The following is a 15288-nucleotide window of genomic DNA, read 5'->3' as shown; positions in this document are numbered from 1 at the left end:
TAACTGTTCTTCTGCCAAATCAAGGGCATCCCTTTCTATTTGAGCTGAGTATGTCAAAGCCATTTTTTTTTAAAAAAAGAAATCCATGGGAAGACATGATAGAATGCATTTATTTCCTTAGCTAAGGGACTCTGCTACACAGTCACAAAAATGGGTCTCTCTGGTGGTGTGTAAGCTGGCTCTTATCTACGGTATGTGTCAAATTCGGAAAATAGAATAGAATAGAATAGAATAGAATAGAATAGAATAGAATAGAATAGAATAGAATAGAATAACAGAACAGAACAGAACAGAACAGAACAGAACAGAATAGAATAGAATAGAATAGAATAGAATTCTTTATTGGCCAAGTGCAATTGGACATACAAGGAATTTGTCTTAGGTGCATATGCTCTCAGTGTACATAAGGAGAATAAAATACATTCATCAATAAAAAGATACAACACTTAGTGATAGTCAAGGTTACTAATAAGCTATCAAATCATACTAGGAAACAAATAAAAACAATATAAATTGAAAGATACAAGCAACATGGTTCTAGTAATAAGTGGGAAGAGATAGATACTAGTAAAGAAGAGAAGAAGAATAGTAATACATTCTTAGTAAATTATTTGACAGTGTTGTGGGAATTAGTTGTTAAGCAGAGTGATGGCATTAGGGAAAAACTGTCCTTGTGTCTAGTTGTTCTGGTGTGCAGTGCCCTATAGCATTGTTTTGAGGGTAGAAGTTGAAACAATTTATGTCCAGGATGTGAAGGGTCTGTAGATATTTTTGCAGCCCTCTTTTTGACTCGTGCAGTATACAGATCCTCAGTGGAAGGCAGGTTGGTAGCAATTGTTTTTTCTGCAGTTCTAATTATCCGTTGAAGTCTGTGTTTGTCTTACCTCCAAGAGCCAAACCAGGCAGTTATGGAGGTGCAGATGACAGACTCAATAATTCCTCTGTAAAACTGGATCAGCAGGTCTTTGGGCAGTTTGAGCTTTCTGAGTTGGAGCAGAAAGAACATTCTTTGTTATGCTTTTTTGATGTTAGGTGTCCATTTTAAATCCTGACATATGATAGAACCTAGAAGCTTGAAGGACTCTACTATTGATACTGTGTTGTCTAGTATTGTAAGAGGTGGTAGTATAGGATGTTTTCTTCTAAAATCCACCACAACTTCTATGGTTTTGAATGTATTTAGTTCAAGATTGTTCTGGTTGCACCACAAGGCTAGTTGTTCAACCTCCCGTCTGTATGCAGATTCATCATTGTCTTGAATGAGACCAATCATTCTTGCATCATCTGTAAACTTCAGTATTTTAACAGGGGGGTCTTTTGAGATGCAGTCATTGGTGTATAGAGAGAAGAATAGTGGAGAGAGCACACAGCCCTGGGGGCCTCCTGTGCTAATTGTGCAGGTATCTGATGGGATGTGAAAGCTCTCTTGAATTGGCAATGATGAGACAAGTCTTCAGAAGCACAGATAGCTAAACACCTAATATTAATACTAAACCAAATGCAAGGAACCAGGCAGCCTAGAATCATACAGTCTAACATTCCGTCATGGCTCCATGGGAATGTAAAGTTAGTAGGTATATCCCTGAAATATTTCCTAACACCCAATTTTTATTCCTCAATTCTCAAGTCACAGACTGCAAGCATTAGAAGCTTGTTCCTGAATTATGGTTCCATTTGGTATTCACTTGATACCACCTGTTCTGATCTAGGCTTCCTTAGAAAGTATACAGCACAAACTTAGTCCCGGCAAACCTCTTTAATTCATACGGCTGTGAATTATTGTCATTCCCAGTCCGAAAGGCTTCTCAAACAGTCTATCAGGGGAGTATTTACAAACCTACCTTATCTCCCTTGGAATGCTGCCAGAGAACTAATTGCCACACGCAAGGCAAGGCCAAACTTAGCACAGAGTCAAACAGAACTTTTCTAGAGCTTTTACCGACCAGATGAACTAATTGCTTCCTGCAAAAGCTCACATCCCATTCGCTTCTCTTTTATGTCTTATGGGAGGGGCCAATCATCTCCAAGCCTTACTCCCAAGCCGACCCTATTTTCTTAATTGTTCCTGTCTTCTGGCAGCTCTGCGCATGCGCACACTGGGAACAGACCGATGCTGTTCTTCTGCCTCGCTGATGTCAGACTCTGGAGACTCCGAAGGCAGCAAAGAACTACCAGATGGCCTTGGCCCCCTCTCTGCCTCTGACTCAGAGCCCTCATCCAAGCCTTCCCCAGACTCCAAGACTGGCCCATATTCGTCCCCAACCTCCTCACTGTCCGAATCTGGACAGCGGGCCACAACACCACCTGACTAGAGATTTTTCTGGATATGTCCCTGGGATTCAATAAGGCTCATCTGTATTCTGCTGAATCTTGAATCCTCTCTAAGATCTCAGTGTATAGTTTCTCAAATACCTCATTAGATTAAAACAAGGGGAGGTAACAAGATAGAGAATGAGTTTGGTGTAATAGTTAAAGGGACAGACCAGAAACTCCAGCTTCCATGAGTTCTAGTCCCACCTGAGCCTTGAAGCCATATGGGTAGCTTTGGGCCAGTTACTTTCCTAGTTCTAGGAAGAAGGCAATGGCAAACCACTTCCAAAAAATCTCGCTAAGAAAACTGCATGTTCTTGTCTACATAGTTGAATGCTCCCACATACCCTAAAGAGATGACATGGTACTTCAACTGTTTTGGACTTCAAACTCATCAGTCCTAACTAGCATGGTCAACGGATCAAGAAATTACAGCGATATACTAGTATAGATGTTCCTGGATAAAGTCCTTGTCTTAGTCGTGAAGTTCCCGATTTGGCTTTTAGAGTTCATGAAAATTGGATGATGGATGCACATGTTACCATCATCAGCACATCATTTAGAAACAGTTACCTTTTGCTACTTTTCAGCCCTGCAGTCATAAATCCATTTGGAGAAGTTTGCACTGAGAAGAAGGAGGAGGAGGAGGAGGGGGGGGAGGAGGAGGAGGAGGAGGAGAAGAAGAAGAAGGAGAAGAAGGAGAAGAAGAAATTGTTAACCAAGCAAGCTCTTGTATATGACTCATAAATAATCTCATTACATGAATTACTGAGCTGCTGATAGAGAATACAGATGCTAAACCTCAGCTAGCAGAAGCAAGATTTTGGCTTCTGGAATAAGATTAGACAAATCTCTGGGATAACTAGGTTTTCCATTTTTGTGTGTGCAGAAACACTGCAGACCTTGAGAAAGCATCAAAGAAGATTGAACTAAACATTAGACATTTGCAGATTTTGCCCTGTAAGGGAAAAACAGATAATAACTGGAAATTGATTGAGTTTAATCATAGGAGCTCAGTACATCCTAATAAGCCACTGGTCTCCCATTTCTGATAGCATTAAAACCATGCTGCAAATTTTCCTTTTGCTCCTCACCATGAACCACAACTGTAACTTTGAGTGACAGCCAAGTTCTGTTCAAGGATGGGAGGCTTATTTCCCATCTGTTTCACCAAATGCATGTACACCTGGGCAGAGATGTCCTTTAAAAAGGTAATAAAAAAGAGACTTTTTTTTTTAAAAAAGTAAAGTTGGGGGCCAGAACTGCATGGCTGAAACCCAATCTCTCTTTCTCTTTTTTTTTACATATATCCTGCAGGCAACATGCCTAAAAAAGGTGTGAAGGTTTCATTGCATGATCATGACCATCTGCCAGGCATAAAAGACCAAAATGTGAAGGTTCAGCTAAGCTGATTTATTTCTAAAAGCCTATGCACAGGAATCTTCTCAACTAACACTCAGCACCTGATTAGAGCTAGTGTCAAAGGCACTCAGGGGTGGGGGGAGTTGGATTTAGTTTGCTTGTGGCTATGTAGGGATTCTAGGCTGATCCCCTTTTTCACTCCCCCCTCGATTCTGCTATTCCTTCTACTATACCACCCCTCCTAGGTGTTCTTCTACCATCCAGACAACAAAGATAAAAAAAAAGCCTGCTTGTATCAATTGTATAAATTTCCACAAAATAGAAAAATGCAACATTTTTTTTTAATCCTTGAAAAAAATATGGTTACTGTACAAAGAGCTGTTTATCCTCTAATTATCTTGCAGTTGATCCAATTACAGCCATTACACCAATTAACTTCTTTAATCTTGTCTTTTCCTATCCCTACTAGAAGCTCACACTTCATCCGATCCTTACGATCTCCCCAGGATCACCAGTTCAGTTTCCACCCAAGCTGAATGAAGCATCTCCATGATTTTAGTCAGGGGTGGGTTCTACTTATCTTTACTACGGTTCGCAGTGGGGCTGTGCATGTGTGTTTGCTTCGCTCGTGCGCACGCTCTTCTGCACATGCGCAGAAGCGTTCTGATGATGTCAGGATCGATGGGTGGAGCCTCCTGCCGGTTTTACTGCCATTCTATAGAACCGGTCCAAACCGAGGGCAACCCCCACTGATTTTCATGGAATTTAATGCGGGTCAGAGAGAGAGAGTGGCCTTCATTATAGCAACTATAATAGAGCCTGAGTGGCATAGGAGGCTAATGCCTCCTACTAAGGCAGCATTTAACATCCAGCTGCCTGCAGTTACTGTGAGTTCAATTCTCACCAGGCTCAAGGTCGACTCAGCCTTCCATCCTTTCTAAGGTGGGTAAAATGAGGACCCGGTTTGTGGGGGCAATAAGCTGACTTTTTATAAAATATACAAAAGTATGAAGGCTATTGCTTAATGCATTGTAAGCCGCCCTGAGTCTCCGGAGAAGGGTGGCATATAAATAAACTGCTTGGATTTGGGGGGGGGGAATTCATTCAATTACATCAGCCAGTGGTGGGTTGCTCCCGGTTCAATCCGGTTCTATAGAACTGGTAGTAAAACCGGCGGGAGGCTCCGCCCACCCGCCACGACGTCATTATGGGTGATCTGCACATGCGCGTGCACTCCCGCTGCAAACCGGTAGAAAAGGTAAGTGGAACCCACCCCTGACATCATCCCATCCTACCCGAACAAGAAGGGAAAAAATATGTTGCAGATCCCATCAGGCAGAATTCCAACTGGCAGGGTCCTAAATTTTCCTTGCCTTTGCCCCTGCCCTGTGGAACACTCTCCATTCCCCCTCCCTAAAGTGAGGCTGGCTTTCCAGAAAAGTGTAAAAACATGTTTGTGCAGCCTTATTTGGGGCTCGCAAAGCAGCATGCAGCCATGGGGCTGGTTAGCGCTTTGAAAGCCTCCACCCCTCACCCCCGTATTTTAATTAACATTTGGTGACTTTTTTAAAAATTGGGTTTTTAATTCATCCTTGCCATTTGCATTTTATATTCTTCTTTTGTGGTTTGATATTTTATCTGTACACCATCCAGAGTCCCTCTATGACGGAGGTAGTTTCATAAACAAACAAACAAACAAACAAACACACAAACAGGGGAAGAGGTAACACACTGATTCTATGCTATTTTTCATTGCTTGGACAGCACTGATTGATTCACTTATAATTTTCACAGCATTCCCAGGCTGGCAGCCATGAAAGTTCGGTCTACCATATCTGGTCTGCAAAAAATCCAGGAACCAGGAGATGATGACTAGGAGATGCAAGCAACTGTACTGCCATATATTGGCTGTCTGGATTTTTGCAGTCCCGCTGGGATAGCCTGAGATCAGTATTGAAGATCTGTTCTCTTTTTTGCTGAATTCTATAATTAACCTGGTTGTACTGTAAAGGGTTATCTTGTACTGCTTTGCCATGGTCTGAGAAGAATAAGTAATAAAGAAATTCAATTTTTGGAATTGGGATAGCACACTAGCACTTTGTTCCTTTCCAGATGCTGCTGTTTCTTCTTTCCTAGTCACACCTCCACTACTGTTGTGGGGGAAATTATTCCTACTGCCTTCTTTCCTTCAGCGAGCAGAGCAAAAGTGGAAGAGAAGCAATGTCTGGAAACAAGCACTGTAGATGACAAAGTGGCAATAAATTTCATTGAGCAGTATTACCTAAAGGTAAAAGTACCTTTTCTGGATTGCAACTTTCTGTCCATTCGATCAGGAATGAATGAGGTGGGGCATTGTCGGATTACAGCATCCATCACTCCTGGGATATGGCCACGGGGCAGGGGGAGGGAGAGAGAGCCAAGATAGAGATAGAGACAGCAGTATCTGGAGAGCCGACCGAAATGCGGTCTTTCCTGGTTTTATGCCCTCCAGATGTGTTATATTGCCACCTCCATCTTTCCTAGCTTGTGTGGCCTACTGTTGTTTATTCTACATTAATTAGACTCGGAAAAAAATATATGTAAATTTTGAAATGGAAGCCTAGCTTTTCTGGTTCTCGCCTAGATGAGAAGGTGACTTCTTCCCGCCCTCCCCATTGCTGGTGGTCTGGCAGCTGCATTCTTGCTAATCTTAGCTTCTGGGCATGAGGGAACCTTGTGCTAATGTATGATAATAGTCCTCTCTTCCTGGAACCAGCTGCTTTGCTTTGTATGAGAAAGCTTTCCTCTTCCTCTGACTCTCTCCCATCCCTCGAAACTCACCCCCCAGAAGCCTGTCAGATCAGTTTCATCTATTGAATCCCATCCTTAAAGCAGAACTAAATTCTAAATGCAACACTACAAGCCACAACATCTGTAGGATCAATATACACCAGAGACAGCAAAGACAGTTTTTTTTTTAAAAAAAGGAGCATAAAATAAATGGCTTTCAGACAAAGATCTCCCTCCCTCCCTCCCTCTCTCCCCCTCTCTTTCTCTCCCTCTCTCTCTGTCCCCCTCCCTCCCTCCCTGCCACCCCTGGTCGATCTCCGTCTCCTTCTCTCCCTCTCCTGTTCCCTCTCCCTCTCTCCCTCTTCATAGGCAGTCTAATGTCACAATGGAAAGCATCTCTTACAACTATCTTTGTGCTATCTGGTCAGTTAACATATGACATTAATAAGGCACTAGGCAGTTTACCCAAATGAAAATGTGTAAGAATCTGCAGCAGTGGCAGACATTTTAATTGTACAATGTTGGAAAGTGTGATTTCCAGAAGAACTGAAATATATATTGTTATATTACCATTCACATGAGATTTGAAGGGCTGGGGACCAGCTCTCATTCAGACAAATAGCAGACAACACACCGTGCATTATAAACACTGAACTCAGACACATTTTTGAAAAGTTAAAAATAAACGATCGAATTTAAATGGAAATCCCAAGTACTTTATACCAGGAAGTGAAAGAGAAAGTGGGAAGAAAAGATTAATGAAAGGGTCATCATCCACACTGGTTGATTAAAATATATATGCAATAAATACTCTCCAATCTGTTGAGTAACATATGCTAAGTTTCAGAAAATGGCAAATTGAGTTTCATTCCATATTTGCATTTGCAGTTTTTTAGAGTACTCTGCTTCCCCCCCCCACCTTCTCCTTTTTTCCAGATCAGTTTTCATTTTAACGTTCTCCAAACAGCAGGGATAAATTAGGGAGACTGGATGGCTTAACCCAGTGTGTCTCAATCTAGTCCACCAGATGTTGGGGCTGTAGCTTCCAGAATCTGGAACCTGTGATTGTATTACATCTGGAGGAACCTGTTCAGAGAAGACTGGAGATACACACAAAGTTGAGACTAAGTTCTTTTCGATTTAGTGATTTTTTTTTAAAACACTGTAATTGCATACTTGTAGGCCCATGTTATGCCTGTATTTGTAGCATAGAACTTTGTGAGGATTCTTTTCTTATACAGTCAGAACACCTTTACCAAGTCAAGGGGGGAAGGCCCAAGATTCGGTGTTTCTATGCAGTTAAGTTATTTAGACATTGAGGTCTTTAGTCTGGTTTTGGGTTATGCTCAGAGAAATGTGGCTATCACTTTGTGGAAAGAACATTTAAAGGGCAGCTGCTTCTCTCCTATGGGTGCCATATTGTCTTTCTAAGCAATGCTGCAGTTTCTAGGGAGATACCAACAAAAGAAGGAAGTTCTAAAGCTTTATTGAGATATGGAGTAGGGTAGAACTACACAGATTAGTGCAGAGTTCTTCCCTACCTTTACTTAACTGCTTCTTCGCCTCTCCAATATTCCCACGAAAGTGCGTTCATTTCTTCCCAATCTCACAAGTCAGGCTATCCTGAGTTGTTCTTAATGGTATTAAGTTTAAAACCAAATTTCTATGGTTTTCAAGGTACTAGTCCTCACTTAATGACCACAATCAGGACATGCAACTCCATCGTTAAGCAACACAGTCAATAAGCAAAATATTACATGACTGTGACAAGACTATTGTCAAGCAAGACATCACATGACTGTGACTTATAATTTTACTGCCATATTCTCTATTTTCTTTCCCATTGTTTTTATTAAGTTATAGAGTATTACCAAGAGTGGTGGTATTCAGCCGGTGTGAACCGATAGTGGTGACCTGTGGGTGGGGGTGGGGTGGGGGTGGGGGTGGGGTGGGGTGGGGTGGGGGTGGGGTGGGGGTCTTCAAAGCTCGACGGAAAGTATGGAGGTCCGGGATCAGTCGTATTCCTGGGGGTAGCTCGTTCCAGAGGGCGGGTGCCCCCACAGAGAAGGCTCTCCCCCTGGGGGTCATCAGTTGACATTGCTTGACCGACGGCACCCTGAGGAGACCCTCTCTGTGGGAGCGGATTGGCTAGTGGGAGGTTATCGGTGACAGAAGGTGGTCTCATAAATACCCAGGCCTTAAGCCATAGAGCGCTTTAAAGATGAGAACCAATACCTTGAAGCGCACTCGGAAGACCACCGGGAACCAGTGCAGCTCGTGCAGGAGAGGTGTTACATGGGAGCACTATGTCGCCCCCATAATTACCCACGCGGCTGCATTCTGGACCAGCTAGAGCCTCCGGGTGCTCCTCAAGGGGAGCCCCATGTAGAGAGCATTGCAGTAGTCCAGGCGAGAAGTGACGAGGGCATGAGTGACCGTGCATAAGGAGTCCCGATCCAGAAAGAGACGCAACTGGCGTATCAATAGTATGAACAAGTCATTTCTATAAAGATCCATCAGCCTAATCTGTAAAACCCAAAGTCAGAGTTTCATTCTTTTCCACATCAAGCACAAAGTTCAGAAGCGGTTTCCATGTGGAAACAAAAGTACTTATGTTCTTTTTTTTAATCAAAGTACTCCGTTTTGCCATTTCAGCCAACTCCATCCACTTCTGCCAACCGTTCTTCCATGGTAGGAATTGAAGTGTCCTTCCATTTTTGTGCATACGGTAGTCTTTTGTGCATATGGCATACATATATAGTAACAAAGTTCCCAATTTTTTCTCATCCATATTCTCTGTTGCCTCTGCTTGTCAGAATCCAGCTGTGAAGCATGCAAATGGTGATTGCGTGACTACGGAGATACTGCAATGGTCATAAATGTGAGGACCTATCATAAAGTTACTTTTTCAACACTATTGTAACTTTGAAAGGACAGTCTTTAAGCAAGGTCTACCTGTATACAAAATCTTGTAAGCTTTGTCTCCTTTAACATGAAAGAGCTGTGCTCACTTAAAACAAAGCAATAGATGCAGGATAAAGATTAGCACTCTTAGGGGGAGCCTGGAACCCCCACAGAGTGCATCCCTGGGTGGCGGATTGGGGGCCTCTACCCACTATGGCTTTTATTCTGTAATGATGGGTTGGAGGAAATCAAATACCGCTGGTGTACCAACAGGCCTAGTGAATGGCAGCTGACTCATCAATATCAACTGAAGGCGGAGACCACATTGGTCAGAACAGCTTCTGAAGAAGGGCACATGGTATGGTGGCAGCCACTTGAACAGCATGTGCACAGTGGTATAGAAAGCTAAGGGAAGACTACTACACTATACTGTATATTTCCCAGAAAAATCATGTTAATGGCGGCAAAACCTAACAATGGCCCCGAGTACAGCCACCCCTTAAATGGGGCAGGGGTGCTAAGGATCTCCTGGTCTGCTAGAAGCATGATAAACCCAAAACGGCATACTTCACTTAATCCTTCAAGGAAAGATTGAAGGCAAACAAGGTCCAGGCAGAAGAACATCATGGCTTCAAAATCTAAGGGACTGGTTTGGACAAAACTCAGCAGCAGTTTTCTGTGTTGATAAAAATAGGATCACCAACATGATTGCCGATGTTCGATGACGGATATGGCAGAAGGAGGACGAGGAGGAGGAGGAGGAGGAGGAGAAGAAGAGGAAGAAGAAGAAGAAGAGGAAGAAGAAGAAGAAGAAGAAGAAGAAGAAGAAGAAGAAGAAGAAGAAGAAGAAGAAGAAGAAGAAGAAGAAGAAGAAGAAGAAGAAGAAGAAGAAGAAGAAGAAGAAGAAGGATTAGCAATGGAACCAGCACATTTGGTGCCAACCACCCAAAGAAACCTAACAGACAAGATGGAAGAATGTAAGATTTTGTTACAATTAATTGGGTGCAGAACTGGTTGGACAATTATGCCCAACAAATGTGTATGAATGGCTCCAGGTCAATCAGGAAATATCAAGTGGAACATAGCAGAAATTGATTCTAGGTTGTATAAATCATTCTGTTTATAAATGATTTGTATGATGTGTTAGGAAATATGGTTATCAATCATATTTTTGCAAGATGAATGACAAGCTGAACCATGTCCAAAGGAGGGCATCCAAGACCTAGAGGAAAAATATTATGAGGAATGGTTGGAGATACTGGGTATTTTTATCATGGAGATAAGAAGACCATAGGAAGGAATAATAAAATATGGATTAGATTTATTCACTGTTGACCCAGGAAACTTGACATAGATTTCAAACTGCAAGGAAGTAGATTTCAATTGGGTGAATTTCTTAATAATAAGAGGAGTTCAACAATAAAAGAGATTACATCACGATATGTGGACTCTTCTTTTCAGAAAGCGCTTAAATAGAGTCTATATGGCCATCTATGGGAATAATAGAAAATGGATTCCTGCCTGGATAAGAAGACGATTACCTAATTTCCAAGATTTCTTCCATCTCTTATATTCTATTATTGTATGGTCCTTTTTCGTTAATTCAAGGACTGGCAGAAAACACTAGCTCTACTCAATAATGAGGAAAGGTCCTAAAAACCATTCTTGAGTTTTGAGTAGTATTCTGGGGACACACACACAAAAAATCTATGGGGCCAGAACAAAGAGATAGTGATAGGACAAAAACTGAATTTGATTGAATGTAAATCTAATTAAAATTACAATTAACTCAATTAAAATTAACATGTATCTAATCTTCGGCCCTTACTGACTCATTACAAATTATAATTGGCAGCAGTTTTAGAGACACTCCAGGCTGTACCCAAGGTTTTTGGGGTATTCTTGTGGCTCTAGGGACTCAAGTTGTATACTTCAAAATAATTTATACATAACATGAAAATCATGTAGAATGTATTCATTTGATAATCCTTCTGTTGTGATGGTGGTTTTCTTATCTCATGTATTTCTCTCTCTCTCTCTCTCTCTTTCTCTCTCTCTCTCTCTCTCTCTCTCTCTCTCTCTCTCTCTTTCTCTCTCTCCAATATAGTAAGGAAAAGTCATTTTTATGTCACTTCATATAAACTAGAGGGAGGGTATAAATACTTTCAAATGAATCCATAAAGCAAATTCTTAGCTAGTTTTACAGATGTAAACTACTCATCAAAATGGATAAAATGTATAAAATGTTTTTAAATGTCCTAATTCAGTGATGGCTAACCTTTTTGCCGTCACGTGCCAAAAGCGGGGGTCGTGTGGGGGGGGTGTCGCGGGTGCGTGTGCCCACATCCATAATTCAATGCACCCCTCCCTCTTGCGCATGTGCATGTGACCCCCCCATGCTCCCCCCTGCTTTTGGCATGCGATGGCCCGGTGGGCCCGGTAGGCCTGTTTTTCACCCTCCCCAGGTTCCAGAGGCTTTCTAGGAGCCTGGGGAGGGCAAAAACAGCCTTCCCCATCCCCCCGGAGGCCCTCCAGAGGACAGAAACAGCCAGTTTCCAGACATCCGGTGGGACCAGAAGGCCTGAAAATCAGTTGGTCGGTGCACGCATGCGTGCTGGAACTGAGCTAGGGCCACAGTCGCGTGCCCACCAATATGGCTACGCATGCCACCTGTGGCATGCGTGCCATAGGTTCGCCATCACGGTCCTAATTCATCCTAGACAGGACAAAATTGTACCAAAGGTGTAGTATCCAGCCAATTCTTCTCTTTTCCTCTTACATGGAGTTTAAAAGCTTTGGGGGGCGGGCAATTAAGGTGAAAATCTGGTTGGATATTTGTTTCAACAAAATATTTGGATATTATTATTGAAAAGAAACAATATATTTTTGTAAAAAACAAAACAAAAGATAGGCATCATCATAAAAAAGGTCTGATAATATTTCCACAAAATGTCTATATATGTATACTTGTACATCTGTAAGGGAATTTTTAAAAAATTACTATGATCACTGAAATTCATTTCTTTTAACACCTTTCCTGATAGGTATCAGCCTAGCTTTGAAGTGACTTTGCTTCTTGAACTGTGGATGGGCAAACATCTCCGTTTGTTTGTTTTTTAATTAAATTTAGACACCGCCCATCTCACCTAAGTGATTCTGAACCAGTGATGAAATCCAGCTGGATCTATCTGGCTCGGGCGATCTGATAGGGCCGGTGGTGGGAGACTCTGCCCACCCACCCAAACATCATCACGTCCCATTTTTGAACCTCTGCACATACGCAGAAGACTCTGCTCATGCATGGAGGAGGCGCGCACGAGCGTAGCAAGGTAAGTGCATTTCACCCCTGCTCTGGACACTTTGCAACAACATATGGTTTGAAATGTACAAGATGGTTAACTAAGCCAGAACCTTTTACATTATGGGATCTTTGCTATGGAATGCTCTGCCTTGGAAGAAGACACATCTGAATCAACCAACAAAGGTATTTCACTAATTGCTCAGATACATTTCTTGTCCCAAGCTGTTACAGGTCCTTTTTAGCGACTGCCTCTGTTAAGGATATCGTTGTTGTGTTACCAACCAGCAGAGTGTAAAGCACAGAGAAACGTTGCTGAGAGCAATGAATAAGAGATATGCAAACTGGTTTATCAAAAGTTTACTTTATAGTGAAAAAACAGTCTCATAGTCTTTAAACCAGTGATACAAAAACTCTTCTTACCACACAAACAGTAGTTGGTTAGAATAACAAACTCACTCTGCTTCACAAACCACGATGGTAGCAGATCAGGGGTGGGTTCTAAATTATTTTACTACTGGTTCTGTGGGCGTGGCTTATTTTGTGGGTGTGGCTTGGAGGTCATGTGACTAGGTGGGCGTGGCTAGCTGGTCAGAGTCATTTCTGGAAGGTCCTCACACTTACGACCAGTCCTCGCACTTACGACCTGACTCATTTGTTTGCTTTTAACACTGATCAGCTGTAGGACGGCCCTTTGAAGCCCCGCAGCAAGAGTTTAAACAGTTTTTTTCCCTCTAGTCATCAGCTGGGACTCAGGAGGCAGCAATAGATTGGGGGTGGGACCAAATAAAAGGTAAGAATAACGTGGGGGGGTGGGGGGGTGGGAGGGCGGCGGGGGGGAGAACCGGTTCAGTGACGTCATATCGTCACCACTACTGGTTCGGCCGAACCGGACCGAACCGGGAGGAACCCACCACTGTAGCAGATCCATCCAACCGATGATAGCACAATGGTTGCAACTCCACACACAATGGTAGCTTATCATCAACTGAATACTTTACAGTACCTTTCTTAAATACGTTCACAACCAGTGATTATCTAATTACAGCATGACTCAGCATTACAATGAATCAGCAGTAAAACTTTAAAGTCACACAATACATATTCATATTAAAGTCACAGAACACATATATTGCCTGGACAACTTGTTAGGCTCAAACCATATCCTAACAGCCTCATTTCACAACTGTTTCTAGTTTCAATGGTGATGAAAAAGTAACTTTGCAATCATTCCTTGCATTTACCACCTTTGCAGGTCTATAAAACACAGGAAAGCTGAAGTAAGACCATAAGCACAGTCGTACTTTCATTTAGTGACTGATTTGCTCAATGGCTGAGTTTCCAGTTGCAGTTGTGGTCACTAAACTAGGACAACCTATACTCCTGTTCATCAGTTGTTTAATTTTTGCTGTCTTGTTTCCCCCCTCCCCTGATCTATGTGTGATTAAATTAACAGCAATAAAAATCTAAACAGGACTATAGTTTATTTCAGCATTGTGTTGAAGTCTGAGCCACAGGTTTGCTCAGTCTGTTTGCTATTCTTCTGTTAATTAGTAATTTAAGATGCTTGTTCTGTCTTCTTCAGGTTTCGTACCTTTAAGCCAGATTTGGAGACATCATGAATGGGAATCATATTCATCCTAAGGAGAGAAAAAAATCAGAAATACAAAAATGGTTTATTTGCAATGTTTGAAACTGATTTCATATATAATCCCTGGAAAGCAACATCTTTTATTATCTCAAAATGATTTTAAATAAGCTTGGGAAGAGGGAGGTGCCATGCATTTCATATTTCCTGTTCTCTTTAATTCTTTCCTTTTAAATATCGAAAGCCACTAAGTACTTCAAAGCTAGCTCATTTCGTCTGTGTTCTACCTCGATCTATTGCAGGATGATATTACAACTTCCTTAGCCTGTTTGGAAGCATTAAGGCTGGAGGTATAAAGTAGGTGGTGGAGAGTGAGTTATGATGATTAGATTGCATGTGGCTCAGCAGATACTCAAACATAGCCTCAAAAATTTAACAAGGAGCAACAGTAGTGACTTCTTAGTCTGGTATTCTGGAAAGCTGAACAGATATCTCAGAGGAAGGAAGTAGAAAACCACTAGTTATCTATTTCCTTTTCTACTTATGACTATAACTTTGTTGCTTGTATCTTTAGGATTTATATTGTTTATTTAGTTTCCTAGTATGATTTATGTTGATTTCTTATTTAGTGTCCTATGACTATTGCTAAGAGTTGTATCTTATGATTCATGATCAGTGTATTTATGATTACTATGATCTTGATTTATCACTTATATCTTTTATGTACACTGAGAGCTTATGCACCGAAGGCAAATTCTTTGTGTATCCAATCTTTATTGGCCAATAAAGAATTCTGTTCTATTCTGTTCTGTTCTGTTCTGTTCTGTTCTGTTCTGTTCTATTCTATTCTATTCTATTCTATTCTATTCTATTCTATTCTATTCTATTCTTGCCAAGAAAACTGCATGGACATATCTAGGCAGTCATCAACAGATAAACTTGATCCAAAGGAGGTCTTACCTTTTTAAAAAGCATGAGATATGAATGAATGGCACCTCGGTCTAGATCCCTTTTGCAATAACTGCCATCCAAATGAGAAAAATGGGTTGGTTTATTC

General features: G+C 41.6%; 1 long non-coding RNA gene across 1 annotated transcript in view; it reads left to right on the top strand.

Moving 5' to 3' along the window:
* LOC117677357 (uncharacterized) overlaps positions 1-14380 on the top strand; it is a 55607-nt gene extending 41227 nt beyond the window's left edge. Inside the window, exons 2-3 of the long non-coding RNA XR_004594770.3 lie at positions 12476-12674; positions 14229-14380. This is a non-coding gene — a long non-coding RNA (uncharacterized LOC117677357). The remainder of the gene's footprint in view (positions 1-12475; positions 12675-14228) is intronic.
* Positions 14381-15288: the final 908 nt, after the last annotated feature.

Source organism: Pantherophis guttatus, chromosome 3 (genome assembly GCF_059756535.1).
Source record: "Pantherophis guttatus breed Tessera chromosome 3, ASM5975653v1, whole genome shotgun sequence".
NCBI classification, from domain to species: Eukaryota; Metazoa; Chordata; class Lepidosauria; order Squamata; family Colubridae; genus Pantherophis; species Pantherophis guttatus.
This window is presented reverse-complemented; position numbering and strand designations above follow the sequence as displayed.